The 23,570-nt window shown below is 54.4% G+C and overlaps 1 protein-coding gene across 5 annotated transcripts in view; it reads right to left on the bottom strand.

Annotated features, from left to right (window-relative positions):
* The window catches only part of ACACB (acetyl-CoA carboxylase beta), a 130,506-nt gene that overhangs the window by 101,964 nt on the left and 4,972 nt on the right, over positions 1–23,570 (bottom strand). For 2 of the 5 annotated variants that reach the window (XM_051835873.2, XM_051835877.2), the window contains exon 1: positions 15,130–15,269. The exons of 1 other annotated variant lie outside the window; for it this stretch is intronic. The gene's annotated coding sequence lies outside the window, so the exon portion shown is untranslated. Of the gene's footprint in view, positions 1–14,755; positions 14,876–15,030; positions 15,053–15,129; positions 15,270–23,570 lie in introns of those variants that run through there. 2 more of the 5 variants (XM_051835876.2, XM_070066017.1) reach the window with 2 other exon arrangements.

Below are 23,570 nucleotides of genomic sequence, written 5' to 3'. Positions count from 1 at the left end.
ACAACGGGAGTCACCGTGCACTTGCTCCCCATGTTGGACCTCTGTCCTTAATGTGCTGTACTGTTAGGTAGGAAGTCAGTTATGAGCTTATGTGTGTGTAACATAAAGGCCTAAAGAGAAGACATCTATGTCCAGCATATGCCGCATCTCAAGGTTATCCCGATGGTGTATCAGGGGCAGCCCGGTATTCACATCCTGCCCTGCCCTGCCCCCTTCCACCTGATAACCTGACAGGTGGGGGTCCCCACCCCTTCTGCCTGACAAATCTTCCACAGTCTCTCAGGTGCAGCCCAGTATCTGCACTTCAAATACCCTGCCCGGGATCCCCATTTTCTAGGGGGTCCTGCCCACCCTTCCTCCTGTCTGATAACATTTGCATCCATAAAGTCCTTTGTTTCAGACCTTCAAGAGAAAACTCAGATAGACGTTTTTCTATTTACATCCAAAAAGCTCTTTGTTCCAAGAGGAGCAGAAGTGGGGAAGCAAGACCCATCTCCTTAAAAACCCCCAGCCTCAACCGGACTGCGGACTGCCCACTCAGCCCTCTGCCTCTCTGCTGAGCCGCCCACCTGGCCTGGTGGTCAGGTGTACTCTCTCCACTCAACAATGTAACCTCGCTCCTCCCCCCCTCTCCCCCCCCCCCCGCCCCAGTCTGAGCGACTGGGTACCCTCTCAGTCTCAGGCTCTGTCTGGAGAGGTGCCCATCCGTCCTTATTGGATGTCCCTTCCCTAATAAACCTTGCTATTTTACCCCCCACTACTCTCTGTCTCACGCCTGAATTCTTTCTTGCGCGAAGACAAGAACCCTGCAATTTCTCCGGTAACAGTCCTATGAAAATCAATGGTAAAACGAGTCTTCAAACAGTACTTTAAACTTTGTGTTTCTGTGTGGGTGCAAATTGCTGAAATCTTTACTTAGTATATACCAAGCTGATCTTCTGTATATAAAGATAATTAAAAATGAATCTTAATGAAGAATGGGATGGGAGAAGGAGTAGGAGGTGGGGGGGAGTGGGGGTGGGAGGGTGGGTATGGGGGAAGAACTGCTACAATCCAAAAGTTGTACTTATGAAATTTATATTTATTAAATACAAGCTTTCTATAAAAAAAAAAAAAGAAAAAGAAAACATCCAAAAAAAAATCATGCTAGGGATCGGGCACTTAGCCTACAGGGGAGGACACCCGGGCCCCCCATCCGCGTGCCTGGGTCCCATGCCCAGCTCTGCCTGGGTCCCATGCCCAGCTCTGCCTGGCTCCCGACTCCTGCTTTCTGATGTCCTGGACCCGGGAGGCAGCAGTCAAGGCTCAAGTCATTGGGTTCCAGCCACCCACGCTGGGGCCCCGGGTTGAGCTCCTGGCTCCCAGCTTCAACCCAAGCCCAGACCCAGCATTTGGGAGTGAACACACAACACACACACACACACACACACACAGACTGTAGCTATCTTTCTTTCTGCAGCTCCAATAAATAAACAAACAAATCTTTTTTTTTTTTTTTTTTTTTTTTTTTTGACAGGCAGAGTTAGACAGTGAGAGAGAGACAGAGAGAAAGGTCTTCCTTTGCCGTTGGTTCACCCCCGGAATGTCCGCCACGGCTGGTGCGCCGGGCCGATCCGAAGCCAGGAGCCAGGTGCTTCCTCCTGGTCTCCCATGCAGGTGCAGGGCCCAAGCACTTGGGCCATCCTCCACTGCCCGGGAGGGCCACCTCAGAGAGCTGGACTGGAAGAGGAGTAATTGGGACAGAATCCGGCGCCCCAACCGGGACTAGAACCCGGTGTGCCGGCGCTGCAGGCGGAGGATTAGCTTACTGAGCCACAGCACTGGCCATAAGCAAACAAATCTTTAAAAAGAAAACATGCTGAGGCCAGCACTGTGGTGTAGCGGGTAAAGCCACTGCTTACAACACCAGTATCCCATGTGGTCATTGGTTCAAGTCCCAGCTGCTCCACTTCTGATCCAGCTCCCTGCTGATGGCCTGGGAAAGCAGCAGAAAATGGCCCAAGTGCTTGGGCCCCTGCACCCACGTGGGAGACCCATATGAAGCCCCTGGCTTCAGCTTGGCCCAGCCCTGGCCATTGCAGCCATCTGGGGTGTGAACCAGCAAATGAAAGATCTCTCTCTCCTCTCTCTGTCTCTGCCTCTCTCGCTGTAATTCTGCCTTTCAAATAAATTAACTAAAAACAAAAGAAAAAAAAACAAAAAACCCACATGTTAGGTGAGAGAGGATCATATGATTCCCCCATATATGAAACATCCAGAATAAGCAAACTCAGAGAGACAGGAAGATCTGTGGTGTGAGCCTCAGTGCGATGGGAATGCTGGCTAAGAGTGCAGGGTTTCTAGGGGACCGGAGCTGTGGTGCAGTAGGTTACTCTTCTGCCAGCACCCCATATGGGCACCGGTTCTAGTCCCGGCTGCTCCTCTTCTGATCCAGCTCTCTGCTGTGGCCTGGGAAAGCAGCAGAAGATGGCCCAAGTCCTTGGGCCCCTGCACCTGCATGGGAGACCTGGGAGAAGCTCCTGGCTCCTGGCTTCGGCCTGGCCCAGCTCCAGCCACTGCAGCCATTTGGGAGTGAACCAGCAGATGGAAGACCTTTCTCTCTCTCTCTCCTTCTCCCGCTCCCTCTCTCTGTAACTCTGCATCTCAAATAAATAAATAAAATCTTTAAAAAAAAATTTACAGGGTTTGTCTGGGGGAAGAGAATGTTCCAGAAGCGACTGTGGGGATAGTTACACAAGTATGTGAATATTCTACTTGAAGTGAGTGGATGGTATGTGTCGCTCCCCCTCTTCGTGGAGGAGCAACACAGGACCCTGCGCTGTTCTTTCGTCTGCTCGGCCCTCCCCGGGTTTGCTGCTGGTTCTTCCCGGGTTGGCTACTATCCCCTCCACCTCCGTGGAAGGGCGGTTCCCCCTGGCCGCATTCCCCACTTCCGCAGGGGAGCGGCACACCGCCGGCCGGCTCTCTGGGGGCTGCACAGGTGTTCCCTTAGATGTTCCCCTTAGATGTTCCTGGTGCATGCCGTCTCTCTCCTCCTTTATAGTCCTCCTCTGCCAATCCCAACTCGGCTGCCCACACGCCGAGTACGCTGCTCTCCTCCAATCAGGAGCAAGTCCTACAGTTTATTGGTTGAACTGGAGGCAGCTGTGCAGAAGCTGTTTACTTCTCTCCCAGCGCCATATTGTGGGAGAGCAGATGCATAGAATAAGTCTTAATTCCAGTAACTCAGTCTAGTCCGGATTGCTCCCCACAGATCCCCCTTTCTTTTTATTTTTTGGCGTTGATACGCGCCTGTCTTCGGTGTCCCACGGCACACACTCTGCTCTGCTTGCTAGAGTTGCCACAGGTTCTTACAAGTCCTATCAATCAGGCAAACCGAATCCGGGTCCTCTCTTCGCCATGTTGTGAGGAGGTTTTTAGGCGCTGATGCGTGCCTGTGTTCGGTGACCTGCGGCTCATACTTTGGTCGAGCCGCCTCCTGGCGCTTACCGCCTTAATCAGGCAGACCGAATCCAAGCTTTCTCATTGCCGTATTGTGGGGGAGACTTATTAGTGTTGGTTCGTGCCTATCTTCGGTGACCTGCGGCGCACAAGCTGCTAGCCGCCGCAGGTGCTCATCGCCTCCCTAATCAGGCAGACCGAATCCAAGCCTTCTAATTGCTGTATTGTGGGGAGGCCTTTCTGATGTTAATTTGTGCCTGTCTTCGGTGACCTGCGGCGCATAAGCTGCTAGCCGCCGCAGGTGCTCATCGCCTCACTAATCGGGCAGACCGAATCCAAGCTTTCTCATTGCCATGTTGAGGGGAGGCCTTTCTATTTCTCTATTTCTCTATCTCCGGGCATTCCTATTTCTCCCATTTTACTTCTATCTTCCAGCATTCCTATTTCTCTCATTTTACTTCTAAACTTCTGTTTCTCTTATCCCCGCAGCTTCCCGCTCTCATTCTTATCCCCGCGGCTTCCCGGCTGCGCCCGCCCCGAGGCTGCTTCTTGGCAGCTTTCCGGCTCTGAGCCGCTTCAGCCCGCGCCTCTCTCATCTGCGCGGCTTCGCGGCTCTGCACGGCTCGGCTTTGCGCGCACACTCCGCGGTCTCCGCGCTAGCCCCGCGTTCCCTATGTACTTGAGCCCCGCACGCTCTGTCTGCGCGCGGCAGCCTCCGCGAGTCACACAGCGTAGCTTACGTGTCCGCCACTAGCATTCAATCTAAGTTCCCCGGGCTAGCCTGGCGAATTCAACCCAGCATACGTCTCTGCCCCACGGTTTGGCTTCCCGTCCTTTGCTCCCCTGGCTAATCAGATGGATCCCAACCAGGCTTACGTTTCCGCTTCTGGTTTTAACTTTTCGCCCCCTATTCCCGGGCTAACTTGAGAATCCCAAAGTGGCTTTCGTTTCCGCCTCGGCCTGCCCCCCGCGGCTTCAATTTCCCTACCATTTTTCTCTACCCGGTATGTTTCCCCAAGCTTTCCTCCAACAATACTCCTCCCTCATTTCTCCTGGCCTCTCCCCACAGTCCGCATCCGAGTCTGTTTGTTCTAGCTTTCACTTTCGCTTTCGACCTTAGAGATTTCTCCCAGCTTCCCCCCGTAGTCCGTATCTGAGTCTATGCCTAGGCTTTCAACAGCTTCTTCCGGCACCTTTTTCGTCTGGCTTTTCCCTAGGCTGTTTGCTAGTCTCTCTCTCCAGTATTTTCCCACTTCTTCCCGTTTCTTCCCTCCTAAGTTTCCTATCTATCCTGGGTTTCCTATCCGAGCTAGGTTTCCTATCCGAGTCAGGTTTCCTATCCGAGTCACGGCACCATTATGTCGCTCCCCCTCTTCGTGGAGGAACGACACTAAACCCTGCCTAGGCTTCATATCCGAGTCACGGCACCATTATGTCGCTCCCCATCTTCGTGGAGGAGCAACACAAAACCCTGCCTAGGCTTCATATCCGAGTCACGGCACCATTATGTCGCTCCCCCTCTTCGTGGAGGAACGACACAGGACCCTGCGCTGTTCTTTCGTCTGCTCGGCCCTCCCCGGGTTTGCTGCTGGTTCTTCCCGGGTTGGCTACTATCCCTTCCACCTCGTGGAAGGGCGGTTCCCCCTGCCACATTCCCCACTTCCGCGGGGGAGCGGCACACCGCCGGCCGGCTCTCTCGGGGGCTGCACAGGTGTTCCTCTTAGATGTTCCCCTTAGATGTTCCTGGTGCATGCCGTCTCTCTCCTCCTTTATAGTCCTCCTCTGCCAATCCCAACTCGGCTGCCCACACGCCGAGTACGCTGCTCTCCTCCAATCAGGAGCAAGTCCTACAGTTTATTGGTTGAACTGGAGGCAGCTGTGCAGAAGCTGTTTACTTCTCTCCCAGCGCCATATTGTGGGAGAGCAGATGCATAGAATAAGTCTTAATTCCAGTAACTCAGTCTAGTCCGGATTGCTCCCCACAGGTATGCTACGTAAATTCCAGCTCAATAAACTGGGATGGTTTCAAGACTTAACCATCCAGCTGGCCCCCTGCGGCTGGAAAAATTCGGAAAAAGAAAAATAGCTGTATCTGTATGGAACATATACCGACTTTTTTTTCCTTGCCATCATTCCTTGAAGTATGCCATGTAGCCCCTGTGGAGGTGGCATTGTCTCACCACTTCACCTGGCGGGGACTTGAAGTCACCAGGACGACCGTGCAGGTTCCAGGCAAACACGGCAGCCTGAGCATCTGTAATGCTGGTGCCGGCAAGGGGGCCTTGGCACCAGCGCCCCGGAGGATTCTGGGGAGGCCTGGGTTCCACCTTAGAAACAGGCGCATCAGGCCGGCGCTGCGGCTCACTAGGCTAATCCTCCGCCTTGCGGCGCCGGCACACCGGGTTCTAGTCCCGGTCGGGGCGCCGGATTCTGTCCCAGTTGCCCCTCTTCCAGGCCAGCTCTCTGCTGTGGCCCGGGAGTGCAGTGGAGGATGGCCCAAGTGCTTGGGCCCTGCACCCCATGGAAGACCAGGATAAGTACCTGGCTCCTGCCATCGGATCAGCGCGGTGTGCCGGCCGCAGTGCGCCGGCCACGGCGGCCATTGGAGAGTGGACCAACGGCAAAGGAAGACCTTTCTCTCTGTCTCTCTCTCTCACTGTCCACTCTGCCTGTCAAGAAAAGAAAAGAAAAGAAAAGAAAAGAAAAGAAAAGAAAAGAAAAGAAACAGGCGCATCAGTCACCGTCTTTGTCACCATCACCATCCTTACTGCAGCATCAGGATCATGGCGTTAGTGCGGCAAGAGGGCGGGAGCCCCGCATTACTGCTCCGTGTGCACCTGTCCCAGAGCTCACCCCAAGGCAAGCCATGCAGGAGCTCGGCGAGGCCAGGGCGGGGCTGCTCTCCTCCAGGCTCGCACAGTGAATTCAGATCCTCTGATCTCCAGTGCACGCCTCTGTCCCACTGACTCTGTGAGTGAGGAGCATGCTCTTTGAAGGATGTACTGTTTTTTAAGTTTTTTAATTTGCAAGGCACAGAGATAGACTAAGAGAGACAGGGAGATGACAGAGAGCCCCTACCTGCTGGTTTACTCCCCAAAATGCCTCGAACAGCCAGAACCTGGCCAGGGCCAAAGTGGAGAGCCAGGAACTCAACCCAGGTCCCCCATGTGGGTGGCAGAAGCCCGTTACTTGAGCCATCACTGTTTCCTGCCAGGGTCTACATTGGCGGGGAGCTGGAGTGGGCGGCTGGAGCTGGGACCAGGCACGCATTTAACTGCTAGGCTAAACGGTCACTCCATGCAAATAGGTTTACAGAAACTAAGTTAGGGATGGTGGTTAAAGTGACCACTGGGACACCTGCATCCCACACTGGAGTGCCTGGTTCCAGCCCCAGCTCCTCTGCCTCAGGTCCAGCTGCCTGCCAGTGCACAGTCTGGGAGGCAGCAGGTGACAGCTCAAATAACTGGGCCCCTGCCAGCCACGTAGGAGACGGGGATGGAGTTCTGGGCTCCTGGCTTCAGTCTGGCCCAGCCCTGGATATGGGCATTTGGAGAGTGATCAGGAGAATGGGAAGATTCTCTCTGCTTTAAAAAAAAAAAAAAAAAAGGAAAGAAACCTAAGTTATAGTTACATATAAGTAAGAAATCGTGGGGTCCTATTGCACACTAGAGAGCAACCATAGCTAATGTTAATGTACTATATATTTATGTGTAAACAAACAAACAAACAAAAACCTAGAAGAAAAAGTTTTGAATGTTCTCACCATAAAAACATGTTAAATGTGTGAGGCGTTAGATATGTTCACCTGGTTGGACATTACACAGAATATACACATACAGAAACATTACTGGTACCCCATACATATAAACAAGATTTTAAATTTTTATTTATTAAAGAGAGAGAGAGCACGCCCATCCCCTGGTTCACTATCCAAATGCTCACAACAGCCAGAGCCAGGCTGGGCCAAGGCCAAGAGCTGGAAACTCAACCCAGGTGGCCCACACAGGTGGCAGGAGTGAGTGATCCGAGCCATCATCACTGCTTCCAAGTATCTGCACTAGCAAGAGGCTGGAATCAGTAGCTGGAGCCGGGTACTGAACCCAGCTATCCTGATAAGGGAAACCAGTATCCCAACCACATCTCCACTGCTGGACCCAATGCTCACCCCAGCAGAAGCCATATTTGTGTGTCAATGGAAAATAAACATTAAAGAAAATGAGGGGACCAGCGCTGTGGCATAGTAGGCTAAGCCTCTGCTGGCATCCCACATGGGGCACTGGTTTGAGTTCCGGCAGCTCCTCTTCCAATCCAGCTCTCTGCTATGGCCTGGGAAAGCAGTAGAAGATGGCCCAAGTGCTTGGGCCCCTGCACCCACGTGGGGTACCTGGAAGAAGCTCCTGGCTCCTGGCTTCAGATTAGCCCTGCTCCAGCATTGCAGCCATTTGGGGAGTGAAACAGTGGATGCAAGATCTCTCTCTTTCCCTCTCTGAATCTACCTCTCTCTGACACTTTGTCTTTCAAATAAATAAATCTTTTTTTTTTTTTTTTTGACAGGCAGAGTGGACAGTGAGAGAGAGAGACAGAGAGAAAGGTCTTCCTTTGCCGTTGGTTCACCCTCCAATGGCTGCCGCGCTGCGCTGATCCGAAGCCAGGATCAGCTTATCCTGGTGCTTATCCTGGTCTCCCATGGGTGCAGGGCCCAAGCACTTGGGCCATCCTCCACTGTACTCCCTGGCCACAGCAGAGAGCTGGCCTGGAATAGGTGAAACCGGGACAGAATCCGGCGCCCCGACCGGGACTAGAACCCGGTGTGCCGGCGCCGCAAGGCGGAGGATTAGCCTAGTGAGCCGCGGCGCTGGCCTAAATAAATAAATCTTAAGAGAGAGAGAGAGACCCAAATTTTTGTTGAAATTTCTGAACCAATTTTGCCAGAAACTTTAAAAAGCAGAACCACAAAGTTCAAGCAGATTAGCCAGGAATCTAACTGGCCTTATCTTATTTAATGTATTTTTTAAATTATATTATTTATTTGAAATACAGAGTTAGAGAGAGAGATAGAACCAGAGAGAGAGAGAGAGAGAGAGGTCTTCCATCTGCTGGTTCACTCCCCAAATGACTATAATGGCCAGAGCTGAGCTGATCCAAAGCCAGGAGCCAGGAGCTTCCTCTGGGTCTCCCACACATGTGCGGGGACCAAAGGACTCGGGCCTTCTTCCACTGCTTTCCCAGGCCATAGCAGAGAGTTAGATCAGAAGAGGAGCAGCCAGGACATAAATCAGCGCCCATATGGGATGCCGGCACTGCAGGCCAGGCCTTTAATCCACTGCACCACAGCACCAACCCTTCATGTTTTTTTAATAAAGTTTTATTTTGTATATTTTAAAGGCAGAGTTAGAGAGAGATCTATCTTGCATCCACTGGTTCACTCCCCAAATGGCCACCATGGCCAGGCTGAAGCCAGGAGCTTCTTTCTCTCAAGTCTGCCACACTCGCACATGGGCAGAGGGACCCGAGCACTTGGGCCATCTTCTTCTGCTTTCCCAGGTGCGTTAGCAGGGAGCTGGATCAGAAGTGGAGCAGCCGGGAATCAAGTCGGCGCCCACACGGGAGAGCAGCGTCACAGCCCGCAGTGTTGCCTGCTGTGCCACAGCGCTGGCCCCTTCCCTGAGTTTCAACACAGTGTTCTGCAGGATTTCCCGGAATCGCGTGACCCACGCTCTGGGCAGCAGATTTTGCTGAAATGCTGGCAAGGGCATTTTCTCGGTAATGACACGGGGTCAGAACGTGCTTTTGTTTAGTCATCAAGCTCGCATGATCATCTCTACAAACACAAAGAAAGTATTTGGCAGCACCCAACAACCCTCGAGACAGAAACATTCGGAAAACCAGGAACCGAAGGGAACGGCCGCATAATAAGGTGCATTTATGAAAAACCTACAGCGACCCTGCTCACTGATGAGAGCCTGATAGCCTTCCTCCTGAGACCAGGAACAAGATGGGAATGCTCGCCTTCAGTGTTGTACTGCAAGTTCCAGCCAGAGTGATAGACAACAAAGGATTAAACGGCATCCAAATTGGAAAGGAAGAAGCAAAGCCATCTTTACTTGCAGATGATATGATCCTATCTGTACAGAAAATCCCAAAGAACACACACATGCACACAAAATGACTACAGGTGAAAAATAAATTAAGTGGGGCCAGCGCTGTGGCGTAGTGGGTAAAGCTACCACCTGCAGTGCCTGCATCCCATATGGGCGCCGGTTGGAGTACAAGCTGCTCTACTTCTGATCCAGCTCTCTGCTGTGGCCTGGGAAAGCAGTAGAAGATGGCCCAAGTGCTTGGGCCCCTGCATCCATGTGGGAGGCCAGGAAGAAGCTCCTGGCTTCGAATCAGCACAACTCCAGCCGTTGTGGCCAACTGGGGAGTGAACCAGCAGATGGAAGACCTCTCTCTCTCTCTGCCTCTGCCTCTCTATAGCTCTGCCTTTCAAATAAATAAATAAATATTTTTTAAAAAGTGCCAATACTAAGGCACTTCAAGATGTCCATGGAAATGGAATAGTAGATAACCTTATAAAAAATTAATAAATTAATTAAGTGAAGTCTTCAGACACAAGAACAACATGCAAGCAGTTATCTTTCTGTACCTAGGCAATAAACAGTGTAAAAATAAAATTAAGAAAACAAGTCCATTTACAACAGCAACCCAAAGATACAAGTAAAAAATATGTAGGAGTACATTTAACCAAGGAGGTGAAAGACTTGTGTGCTGAGAACTACAAAGCAATGCTTAACAAGATGAAAGAATACTTAAATAAACAGAAAGACATACTACGTTCATGGATGGGAAGACGTGCTATTATTAACACGGCCCTACTGCTCAAAGCAATATACCAGATTCATACAAAATTGCAAGAGACTCCAAAAAGCCAAACAATCTTTAATAATAAGAGCAAAATTGGAGGACTCTGACTCCCCATTTTCTTTTTCTTTTTCTTTTTTTTTTTTTTTTTTTTTTTTTTCTGACAGGCAGAGTGGACAGTGAGAGAGAGAGAGAGACAGAGAGAAAGGTCTTCCCTTGCCGTTGATTCACCCTCCAATGGCTACTGCAACCGGCGCACCGCGCTGATCCGATGGCAGGAGCCAGGTACTTATCCTGGTCTCCCATGGGGTGCAGGGCCCAAGCACCTGGGCCATCCTCCACTGCACTCCCTGGCCACAGCAGAGAGCTGGCCTGGAAGAGGGGCAACCGGGACAGAATCTGGCGCCCCGACCCCGGGACTAGAACCTGGTGTGCCGGCGCCACAAGGCAGAGGATTAGCCTAGTGAGCCGCGGCGCCGGCTAACTCCCCATTTTCAAATCTTCCTACAAAGCTTCAGTAAACAAAAGAGTATGGTTCTGACATAAAGAAAGCCAGATGGACCAATGCAACTGAATTAAGAATCCAAAAATCAACTCACACATCTTGGCCAATTTATTATTTTTAAAGATTTATTTTATTTATTTGAAAGGCAGAATTACTTAGAGGAAGAGAGCGAGAGAGAGAGAGGTCTTCTATTCCCTGGTTCATTCCCCATATGGCTGCAATGGCAGGGACTGGGCCTAAGCCAAGAGCCTGGACCTCCATTGGGGTCTTCCACATGAGTAGCAGGGGTCCAACCTCTTGGGCCATCCTCAGCTGTTTTCCAGGTGCATTAGCAGAGAGTGGGATCTGAAGTGGAGCAGCCGGGACTTGAACCAGTGCTCCTATGGGATGCCAGCATCACAGACGACAGTTTAACCTGCTGTGCCATGACACTGTTGGCCAAGTTATTTTTGATAATGATATCAAAAGCATTCAACGGGAAAAGAATACTGTCTTCAACATGCAGTGCTGGGACAACCAGATTTCCACGTGAAAAGAAAAAAGTTGGGCCCCTGTTTTATACTTGATACAACAACTAACTTAAAATAAATCAGAGACTCTAAAATACAGAAGCTAAAACCACAAAACTCTCAGAAGGAAACACAGTGACAAATCTTCGTAACCTTGGACTTGGCAACAGGTTCTTTGTAGCCTGTAGCAAGCATAAGCAACATCAGAAAAAATAGGTTGGGTTTCATCAAAGTTAAGATCTGTGAACTGGGCCAGTGCTGTGGCACATCGGGTAAAGCCCTCACCTGCAGTGCTGGCATCCCCTATGGGCACTGGTCCAAGTCTCAGCTGCTCTACTTCCAATCCAGCTCTCTACTATGGCCTGGGAAAGCAGTGGAAGATGGCCCAAGTCCTTGGGCCCCTGCACCCACATGGGAGACCCAGAACAAGCTCCTGGCTCCTGGCTTTGGGTCAGCGCAGCTCTTGCCATTGCCGCCATCCAGGGAGTGAACCAGCGGATGGAAGACCTCTCTCTAAACCCTTCTCTCTCCCTCTCTCTTTCTTTTTTTTTTATTTTTTTATTTATTTTTTATTTTTTTGACAGGCAGAGTGGACAGTGAGAGAGAGAGACAGAGAGAAAGGTCTTCCTTTGCCGTTGGTTCACCCTCTAATGGCCGCCGCGGCCAGCGTGCTGCGGCTGGTGCACCGCGCTGATCCGATGGCAGGTGCCAGGTGCTTCTCCTGGTCTCCCATACGGGTGCAGGGCCCAAGCACTTGGGCCATCCTCCACTGCACTCCCTGGCCACAGCAGAGAGCTGGCCTGGAAGAGGGGCAACCGGGACAGAATCCGGTGCCCCGACCGGGACCAGAACCCGGTGTGCTGGCGCCGCAAGGCGGAGGATTAGCCTAGTGAGCCACGGCGCCGGCCCTTTCTCTCTCTTTCTGCCTCTCTGAAACTCTGCCTTTCAAATAAGTAAATCTAAAAAAAAATAATAATAAAATTAAAAAAAAAATCTAATCTATGAACCACCAGACATCGCCAAGGAAGTAAAAACACTACCTACAGAACAGAAGAAGAAACGTTTGCAAGCCGCAAACTAAACCTCATTGTCAGCAAAAGGTCTAGTGTCCAAAATACACAAAGAAGTCTTGCAACTCAAAAACCAAAAGACAAACAATCCAGCTTGTAAACGGGCAAAGGATGTTACTAGCCAGCAAGACGGACAGGGAGCTGCAGGGGCACTGTCTCTTTTTGGTTACTGCTATCCCCATGGTGCACAGTTAAACCCTCAAGGAAGGACCGGAGTGCCACCAAGAAAGGTCAGAGGTCACAGGCAGAGCAGCCGACTCACCCATGCCCTCAGGAAAAATGCGGAAAAGCCCTGGGCCAGCACTGGGAAAGTGTTCTTGGCTTCCCCAGAGGTCCAGCAGGCTCAAGCCCCCACCCCCACCCCAGAGAGGGACTGAAAAGCCAGAAACCCGGGGGCAGCCACTCTCTACCCCAGCACCCTCTGCCCAAGGCCATTTGCCACCCTGGTGGGCTCCGGGCTCCCTCTCGGCTCCACCTGCTGTGCCAGCCAGGGAGCAGCTGTCCATTGCGGTCACACACACACCATGGTGTGCGCTGTTCACTTAGCTGTCTCCTCCGAACAGCGAGGCGGCCCCTGGGGACGTGGACCGAGGGTCACTCACTCCTGGGTCCTCAGGCCCTGCGTGGTGTTCAGCATACAGTAGGTGCTCACAAACTGAATGACTGCATCCATGCACACTCATTGAGCACCAACTGATGGAATTTTGATTTTAGTGTATTAATTCTCTTCCTTTTTAAAATTTTAGTTAATTGGCCGGCGCCGCGGCTCACTAGGCTAATCCTCCGCCTTGCGGCGCCGGCACACCGGGTTCTAGTCCCGGTCGGGGCACCGGATTCTGTCCCAGTTGCCCCTCTTCCAGGCCAGCTCTCTGCTGTGGCCCAGGAAGGCAGTGGAGGATGGCCCCAGTGCTTGGGCCCTGCACCCGTATGGGAGACCAGGATAAGCACCTGGCTCCTGCCATCGGATCAGCATGGTGTGCCAGCCGCGGCGGCCATTGGAGGGTGAACCAACGGCAAAGGAAGGCCTTTCCAGGGTCAGGTCTGCCCCTCTCGTATGCGCTCCCATCATGCCATGCTGTGCTGCAGCCTGAGGCCCCTACGCCCTGGAATCTCCAGAACCAAGAGCTAGCTAAGCTAGTGGACTAGCACTAGCACGGGATGGGTAGGGGCCGCCCGGGAGCGGGGTTGCAGGCATGGGCAGGACAGACACACGCACGGCAGGTGACCGGAGGACGGTGCACAGAGATGCGGGGCGCTGTCATGAACGGAGGGAGCAGCTATTCTCCCAGTTTGGCTTCCTCTGCCCCTCTGCAAACCCTCTGAGATCTGCTGTGACTCCGATGGGGGCCATTTTTTTTTTAAGATTTATTCTTATTTATTTTGAAAGGCAGAGTTAGAGAGAGCAAGAGGGAGAGACAGAGATCTTTCATCCACTGGTTCACTCCACAAATGACCACGGCCGTGCCAGCCCGAAGCCAGGAGCCCAGAGCTTCATCTGGATCTCCCACGTGGGTATGAGGGCCAAAATATTTAGATTCATCTCCCACCGCTTTCCTAGGCCATTAGCAGGGAGCTAGATCAGAAGTGGAGCAGCCGGGACTTGAACCGGCATCCCCTGGGAAGCTGGCACAGCAGATGGCGGTTTTACCTGCCATGCCACAGCGCCGGCCCCAGGAGACCACTGGGATATTACGCCACAAACCCACCTTTCCTGGAGTCATCTGCATGAACACCCCCATGGCCCTCTAACTTTCTTTACAGGGTCACCACGTGGGGCCCCCAGGCCACCATACAGGAACTTGTCCCACGAGAGTGCCGGGAGACCCGTGGGGACGCTGTCTGGGAAGACAAGGTGGAGGAACTCAGCCTCAGCTTCCTCATCTGTCAGATAGGAGCCTCATTGTTGCCCCGGCGACCTGGCTCAGAGCTGCTCTTCCAAAGCCTGGACATAGACAGAAGCCATCGGGGTCGCTGGCACCTTCAGGTTTTCCTTCCTTCTGCCCCTCCTCCAACCCTCAGAGCCACTGCACAGACCCCGTCCTCATCACTCTCCTTGTTTTACTTCCGTCTTATAGTTCGGCAAACTGGCTCAAAGCCAGGCATGACAACCGTCCCTCTCCCCCTGCCCTGCCCTGGCAAACACGCAGGAACACATCCCAGCCTGTAGCAGGTGTTAAGATAAGCAAAGAGATACGCACGTGAGAAAACCCCCCAGACACCTGGCTGCGTGCCCTGGACATGGAGTCGGCAGCTGGATGGGTAAAGGGACGAGGCCGGCATGGCAGGTGGCCGGTGGGGCACGCTGCTCACGTGCTGGGGCCCCTGAGCGGCCAGGATCGCAGGAAGCCTACTCACGAGTTCCCGCACACCGTCTCCCACCACGCTGCTGCCACCACAGAAAAAACCCAGCCGGCCCCCAAACCGACGGCGGCCATCGCATCTGGAACCCAAGCGGCAGCTGCTCGGTGCCAGAAGCTCCCGTGGTCCTCGGCCCAGTGAGGCAGGAAATCACTTGGTTCCAACAAGTGCTGGCCAGGGGCCAATGGGGGCAGTGGCGGGGACTGGGGGCCAGGCTTTTGTTTTTTGCACCCCACCACAACACACACACACACACACACACGCGCGCGCGCGCGCGCACACGCACCAGGCGAAGCCTTCAGGGGACAGTTTGTCCAGCGATCCTCCTGCCCTTGGGAGTTTTTCCGCCCACCAGGATGAACTCCGGGCGCCTGCTGTCGCTTACCGTCTCAGGGGACAAGGCTGCGCCCTCCATTCTCCTGTGAGTCTGCCCGGCGGCGCCCACAGCATGACTGAGGGAGCCCGGCCCTCCCAGTGTCACCTTTCAGCAGCAGGCAGGTGGCGTGCTGCATCAGACCACGGGGGAGGGACTTGGAGCGGCCAGTGCCCCGCCACTAGGTCTCCACAGCACGCCCTTGTCTGCCACCTGCAAACTGAGCCCGCTCACCAAGGTCCAATCTCGGGCTTCGCTTGACCCCAAGTTCGGGTCCTCAAGAGGCTGTTGCGGCTCTGTGGAGCTTGCCCCATTCCTGGACTCGAGCCTACCTCGCTGCTCGCGCAATCACCACTTGCCCAACTCTGCGCCTCTGGAGCAGGTTTGAAAGGCTTCCAGGAGCACACAGCCGTCCCCCCAGGGGCAGACAGGGAAACAGGAGCAGGGCAGCCTCCTGTCGCTCTGTGGAACTTGGGTTTGGCCATGTGGGGGAACCACAGAGAGAGAAGCGACAGCAGCGAGACAGAGAGGAGGTGGCCGAGGCCCCTCCAGCTGGCAGGCAGGTGGCGCAATGCCCTTTGGCAAATGCACAGATAATTAAGGCGATAAGAGCAAGCCAAGTACAGCCTGGTGGACACCTTAACCTGCACTCCAGCCCCAGGGCAGGGGTGTCAGAGGTCACAGTGTTTCTCCCACGCCCCAGCCTGCAGCCTCCCCACGGGGATGGTCACGTCCAGGGTTCTAGTTTGACGGACGAGCAAACAGAGGTCCAGAGGTCTCACTTGCAGTGGGAGACACAGCCAGCCTCGGGACCAGGATCCCAGCGGCCGGCCGGCCCTCCTTCTGCATGGAAGCGTCACTGGCCACTGAAATTGACTGCCATCGGACACCTGGTTTGCTCCCCTGGAAGCTATCTAGGGGGGTCCGTGTTGCAGTACAGAGGCTAAGCCATCGTTACGACGCCAGCATCCCATATAGCAGTGCCAGTTTGAGTCCCGGCCGCTCCGCTTCCAATCCGGCTCCCTGCTGATGCACTTGGGAAGGCAGCAGAAGGGGGCTCACCTGCTTGGGCTAGGAGTGGAGATGGACAGGCGAGAGAGCAAACAGAAGGGGGCATTTGCTCTGGGACTTCGCAGGCTGAATAGGACTTACGAGGTGACCCGGTGGGCACAGTGCATTTATAATTCTACTGGCCGAGGCTGAGAGTCTGTGGTGAACAAAGCAGGTATATTGTGAAGGGTGATCATTTGTTTCATTTAAGACTTCCAGAGCCTGTGGCGCCGGCATATCCCACATGGGCACTGGGTTCTAGTCCCGGTTGCTCCTCTTCCAGGCCAGCTCTCTGCTGTGGCCCGGGAGGGCAGTGGAGGATGGCCCAAGTGCTTGGGCCCTGCACCCACATGGGAGACCAGGAGGAAGCACCTGGCTCCTGGCTTCAGATCGGCGCAGCACCGGCCGTGGCGGCCATTTGGGGGGTGAACCAACAGAAGGAAGACCTTTCTCTCTGTCTCTCTCTCTCTCTCACTGTCTATAACTCTACCTGTCCAAAAAAAAAAAAAAAAAAAAAAGACTTTCGGAAAAGATGTGACACTTAGGTGACAGTGGAGGGAGATGCTCCTTCCCTACAAACCCTGAGACTGGAGAAACACGTTCCCCTGTGACTGTGACCAAGAGCGCTGCTGACACGCCACGCCCTGACCCAGGGAGCACAGGGGGCCACAGCAGAACTGCAGCTGCTGCCTCTCAGCAGATCCTGCTGCCTGCGGGCCCCCAGGTCCAGCACCGAGGGGAGGGGCACCGGCCGATCAACAGCACCGCCGACAGGAGCTTCCTGCGAGGGAAGCCTTTTTCTTATCCCAGATGAGAATCCAACGACCAGAGAGGTGCAGCGACTTGTCCAGAGTCACACAGTACGTGACCTCGTCTCCCCCCTCCCTCCGCCTGATCCCAAAGCCGGATCTGTGGCAGGAGGGAGGTGAGCAGGCTGTTGGCGCAACTGTTTAATGATAGGTTGCCTTCTGGCCTGGGGGATTCAGAAGCAGAGCTGGGGGCCAGCAGTTCTCAAACTCAGGTTAGAGGAAGCCCAGCCAATCCTCTTTTTTTTTTTTTTAATTAAGATTGATTTTATTTATTTGGAAGGCAGATTGAGAGAGAGAGAGAGAGGGAGAGACAGAGAAAGAGAGAGATCTTCCATCCATTGGTTCACTCCCCAAATGACCACAGAGTCCAGGGCTGGGGCAGACTGAAGTCAAGAGCCTGGAACTCTATCCGGATTGCCCACTGGGGTGCAGGGCCCAAGCACTTGGACCATCCCGGGGCATTAGCCAGGAGCTGGATGGGAAGTGGAGCAGCTGGGACTTGAACCGGCACTCAGATGGGATGCTGGTGTCTGTCACAGGCTGTGCCATGATGCCCACTCCCCCCACCCCCAGCCCCAAACACATCTCTGGTTTTGTGCTGGACCACAAAACAGTCGACTCTAGAGCCAAAGGCATGAGCACAGCCTTGGAGGCCTCGGATTCTGTAACAACCTCAGTGGGTAAAACACAACAAAGTTCAAAATGTTCATGGAAAAGTGGGGTGAGAAGAAAAGTCTACTTTGGCATAAAAACTTTTGAGGAGGGGTTGGCGCTGTGATGTAGCGGGTAAAGCCCCCACCTGCAGTGCTGGCATCCCATATGGGCGCCGATTCTAGTCCCAGCTGCTCCTCTTCCAATCCAGCTCTCTGCTATGGCCTGGGAAGGCAGTGGAAGATGGCCCAAGTCCCTGGGCCCCTGCACCTGCGTAGGAGACCTGAAAGAAGCTCCTGGCTTCAGCCTGGCCCAGCCCAGGCCTTGAGGGCATTTGGGGAGTGAATCAGTGGATAGAAGACCTCTCTCTGTCTCTGTCTCTGTCTCTCTCTCTCTCTCTGTAACTCTGCCTTTCAACTAAACAAGTAAGTATATAAAAAAATACCTTTTGAAGTGCATGAATTTTTCAATCCCTCATAAGCATGGATTTAACAATTTTTTGCACCAAAATAAACTTATCTTTTAATCCTATTTCCCCACAGACTTTCTGAAGTGCTCTCAGACCTCTGAGAAAATTTGTGAATTTCAGCCCCCACCCCCCAATCAGGAAAAGGCTCAGAAGATCAAATGGGGCCAGAAAAGTGCCTGGCCCAGCTACAGGTGCTCACTTAATGCAGAGAGGAATCAAAGTGTTCGTATTATCGATTTTCATTTTATTTGAAAGGCACAGTGGCAGAGAGACAGACACAGAGAGATCTTCCATCAGCTCGTTCACTCCCCAAATGCTCACAATGGCCAGGGCAGCCAGGAGCCTAGAACTCCATCCGGGCCTCCCATGCAGGAGGCGGGGACCCAAGTACTTGAGCCATCCACCCCCTGCTGCTTTCTCAGGGTGCACATTAGCAGGAAGCCGGATCGGATGCAGAGCTGGGGCTCAAACCAGGGGCGCCAATAAGGATGCAGGTGTCCCAGGCACTAGCTTAACCGCTAAGCCAAACACCTGCCCCCAAAGCAAACTTTTGATGTAGCTTCTCTGCTGGTGCAGGCAAAACTGGCCCACAGGAAGAAGCAGCCACTTTCCCACCTCCCACGGACACCTGCGCTCCACGGTCTCAAGGGCCCATCAGGCTGACCTGTGGGGCCCCATGCACTACACCGGTCCCGCAGAAGCCACCATCTGACCCTCTCGTCCCAGCCCTTGCACCCTCTCAGGTGGACTCCTCTCCTCCTCCCCCTCTCCTGCTCCTCCGGCTCTGCCTTCTTCGCCCACTCCTACAGTCATCAGGGGCCACTCCCCGAGTGCCTGCCGACTGTGGCGCTGGCTGCTGGAGGCGCAGGGCCAACCAGATAGGACGAGCCCGGCCTTGCCCTCATGGGCCGGCGATCCCACAGGGGAGAGAATGAAATCACAGACAAATGCAGGGACCCGACCTGGAGACTCACAGAGCGGAGAGGCTTGGGGTGTGCCGCGGGAAAGACAGGGCCCAGGGGACACTGCCCTGCGGGGCGGGGCAGGCGAGACAAGGCTGTCCCGGGCTTGAGATGGGGAGGGAACGGGATGAGCCAGGTGAGGGGGCCGGGGCCAGCAGGTGCAGGAAACAAATGGGTTTGGGGCATCTGGTGCTGGAAGCACAAAAGCCCAGAAGCGGGCAGGAGCCTGGCGTTCTGCGGGAAGCACGCAAGGCCAGTGGGCCTGGCGCAGGGCCAAGGCTGGAGCGGGGATGGGGCAGCCGCCTGGGCTGCGCAGGATCGCGGGTTGCGTGGAGGGACTCAGGCCTCCTTCCTGGGAGCCCAGATGCGACACTCCAGCTGTCTAGACAAGTGGTGCCACTGCAGGAAGAGGAGTTAGCGTGGGGCGGGCCTTGTGGTGCAGTGGGTTGAGCCACTGCTTGCGACACCCACCCACATCTGGGTACTCTGCCTCCAACCCAGCTTCCTGCTAATGGGCCTAGGAGAGACAGAGCGGATGATGGCTCCAAGTACTGCGTCCTTGCCATCTGTGTGGAAGACCCAGACGGAGGTCCTGGCTCCTGGCTTCTACCTGGCCCAGTTCTGGCTATCATGGCCATCGGGAGAGTGAACCGCGGATGGAAGACCTCTGCCTGCCTCTCTCTCTCTGCCTTTTTTTTTTTTTTGACAGGCAGAGTGAACAGTGAGAGAGAGACAGACAGACAGACAGAAAGGTCTTCCTTTTGCCGTTGGTTCACCCTCCAATGGTCACCGTGGCCAGCGCACTGCGGCCGGCGTACTGTGCTGATCCGATGGCAGGAGCCAGGTACTTATCCTGGTCTCCCATGGGGTGCAGGGCCCAAGCACTTGGGCCATCCTCCACTGCACTCCCGAGCCACAGCAGAGAGCTGGCCTGGAAGAGGGGCAACTGGGACGGAATCCGGCGCCCCGACCGGGACTAGAACCCGGTGTGCCGGCGCTGCAAGGCGGAGGATTAGCCTAGTGAGCCACGGCGCCGGCCCCTCTCTGCCTTTCAAATGACAAATAAATCTTTTAAAAAGAGCCTTCATTTGCTCGCCTGTAAGATAGGGAGGAGAGCACCAGGCGCACCAGCCTGCTGGGGAGATCAGTAAGTCCCCACAATGTGAACCGCCTGGCCTGGCACACACGGAGCCTGCAGCCAGGAGCAGTCCTGCAGGGGAGCGCCGGCCTGCCCTCGGAACACCAGTGCTGCTGCCCGACGGCCGGCCCTGCCCCCCAGCTGCCGTGTGACTGGTAGTACCTCCTCTTCCGCCCACTGGCCAAGGCCTGCTGGCTGAGGGCCTCTGTGGGTTGTGGAGCAGGGCCAGTGCAGCACCGGAAAAGCAGTGGGGGAACTGTGCAGGAGGCAGACTGAGAGGACCCGGGGCTCCCACGGATGGGCGAGTCCGCCCGGCCCCCAGCTGTCCCCAGCAGAGGCCGCGCCACCTGCTCCCCGCTGAGCCACACCTTCCCCTGCTTTAGGCTGCTGCAGGGCTTCTCGCCAGTTTTGGAAACTCAGATGCAAACGCTGTGGGTTCGGCCTTCTGAGAAAGGGGCCGCTGCTCCTTGGTCCTGCCCCCGCCCTTCCAGACACAAAAGCAATGGCAGCACCAGACCCAGAATCCGCAGATCTGGGGGGTCCAGGTCTTGGCGCTGTCTCCGGCCAGCATGGGAATCTTTGAGCTGCGACTGCCTGGTTTTGAAAAATGCCCCTGGGGCCGGCGCCGTGGCTCACTAGGCTAATCCTCCGCCTTGCGGCGCCGGCACACCGGGTTCTAGTCCCGGTCGGGGTGCCGGATTCTGTCCCGGTTGCCCCTCTTCCAGGCCAGCTCTCTGCTGTGGCCCGGGAGTGCAGTGGAGGATGCCCAAGTGCTTGGGCCCTGCACCCCATGGGAGACCAGGAGAAGCACCTGGCTCTTGGCTTCGGATCAGTGCAGTGCGCTGGCCGCAGCGCGCCAGCCGCGGTGGCCGTTGGAGGGTGAACCAATGGCAAAAGGAAGACCTTTCTCTCTGTCTCTCTCTCTCACTGTCCACTCTGCCTGTCAAAAAATAAAATAAAATAAAATAAAATAAAATAAAATAAAATAAAATAAAATAAAATAAATGCCCCTGGAAGGACACAATGTGAACAGGCAATGGGAGGAGCTGGGGGCTGTGCAGGCAGCCAGGACGGAAGGCAGACTCGCATCGCGGCTACACACAGCACAGCAGCGGCAAGGCCTTTAGCAGCAGGGAGATGGACCGAAGGCTGGGGCGCCCTCGGGATCCCACTGGAGTCCCAGTGTGAATCTGCCTCCCAAAGGAGCAGATTTTTTTGTGCCAAAACCTAATCCAAGTCCAGAGTTTGAAGCTAAAAACCTTATAGGCAGAGGGAGTTAAGCCACTGCCTCCCATATGGGTGCCAGTTCAAGTCCCGGCTGCTCCACTTCCGATCCAGGCACATCCCTGCTGATTTACCTGGGGAAGCAGCGGAAGATGGCCCAAGTGCTTGGGCCCCTGAACCCACGTGGGAGACCCTGGCTTCAGCCTGACCCAATCCTGGCTGTTGCAGCCATTTGGGGAGTGAATAAGCAGATGGAAGATTTCTCTCCATATATAACTGCCTTTCAAATAAGTAAATAACTCATAAAAAAAAAAAAAAGAGTGCTACAGGCAACACAGAGTATCACTCAGCATCCGGTTCTGGAGTGGCCCAAGTTCTGAATGGACTCAAGTTCTATTTCTTTCTTTTTTTAAAAAAAGATTTATTTTATTTATTTGAAAGTCAGAGTTACACAGAGAGAGGAGAGGCAGAGAGAGAGAGAGAAAGAGAGAGAGAGAGAGAGAGGTCTTCTATCCATTGGTTTACTCCCCAGATGGCCACAATGGCTGGAGCTGTACCAATCTGAAGCCAGGAGCCAGGAGTCTCCTCCAGGTCTCCCACACGGGTGCAGGGGTCCAAGGACTTGGGCCATCTTCTACTGCTTTCCCAGGCCACAGCAGAGAGCTGGATGGGAAGAGGAGCAGCCAGGACTAGAACCGGCACCCATATGGGATGCTGGTGCTTCAGGCCAGGGCTTTAACCCATTGTACCACAGCACTGGGGCCCCCTCAAGTTCTATTTCTACACCTGCTTTGTTCTCCTGTGTGATCTTGAGCAAATCTCGTTGCCTCACTGAGCCTTGGTTTTCTGCAAGGCGGCTGCAAGGAAGACGATACCGCTGACCTCCTCGGGGCCTCCGCTGAGGGGGACGTGAAGCAATGATGATAAAAGAGCGTGCTAACATGTGCTGTGCTCTTCACGACATCCCGGGATTGTCCTAAGCGCCTTTACTAAGTTCAAGTTCAAGCCACTGTTCTCTCCCCTGGGATCATTGCTCAAGCTGCCTGCTTGACTCGCTGCCCCCAGGCTGGTCCCTCCCATCCCTTATGCACAGGGGAACCAAAGGGATCTTGCCCCGCCCTCACAACCCGCCCCCCCCCCCCCCCCAGCCGGATTGTGATGTCTGAGTGCCTCTCCCACTGAAAGAAACCAGGGCTCCTTGGAGAAATGGCAGAGCCTAAGGCTGGGGCCCGGCCTGAGACATCTCCTTCTGCCCAAAAGCAGGGAGCCTCTGGGGGCATGGAGGGGGAGGGGGCTGTCCTGCCAGAGAAGGGACAGACTGGCATCAATATCACATATCTGTTCAAAGAGCACAAGTCACATCGTCACTCACAACAGAAACAAGCCTCGCTGACAGCCAGCTGGAGACTCTGAAAACAGACTTTTCTTTTTACAAAAGGAGGCGGTCAGGCCTGCGTGCCGCCTCGGCTGCGGGCACCATGGTCGGGGACAACCAAAGGGTGGCTTCAGGTCACGTGTGTACGGAACCGTCACTGATAAACACAGAAGCATCGGTAGGACAGAGTCACTGTCCACAACCGGTAGCGCAAGTTAACGAGGCTCTACACTTTGCTCATTGGTGCCTTGTACAGGCAGCTGGGGACAGTGGAGAGGGGAACTGCCCGGGCTCACCGAGGAGCCAACACTCCTAAGAGCGGGGTCACCCAGCCCCACATTCTTGGCAACGCACGGTGCAGAGCTGTGGCCGGCAGGCGTTTCTGCCCACGCTGACTCAAGCCTGCAGACTTGAGCACTTATTTATAGCACGGAGGGACACGCTAGAAGGTGCCGGAGGACGCAAACATCCCAAAGGTGGAAAGTTCCGCAGGACGCACGGCCCGGGTCCCTCCCTAGGGAGCTGGCACTGCAGAAGGGGCAGTGTTCGCTGTGGACTAAGAGACCTCAGAGAGCTTTCGTGGGTGCTGCTCTGAGCTGATAGAGACAGCGGGGGGACCCTGAGTGTGAACAGCCACCGTTCGTCTTCCGTGTCCATGGCTTCTGGCAGCCACTGGCCGGACCTGGTGTGGGTAGAGAATATTCAAAAAAACAATGGTACAGGAGGCAGGCATTTGGACTCCTGGTTAGGACACCCACATCCCGTACCGTAGTTT

This window comes from Oryctolagus cuniculus, chromosome 21 (assembly GCF_964237555.1).
Source record: "Oryctolagus cuniculus chromosome 21, mOryCun1.1, whole genome shotgun sequence".
NCBI lineage: Eukaryota > Metazoa > Chordata > Mammalia > Lagomorpha > Leporidae > Oryctolagus > Oryctolagus cuniculus.
This window is presented reverse-complemented; position numbering and strand designations above follow the sequence as displayed.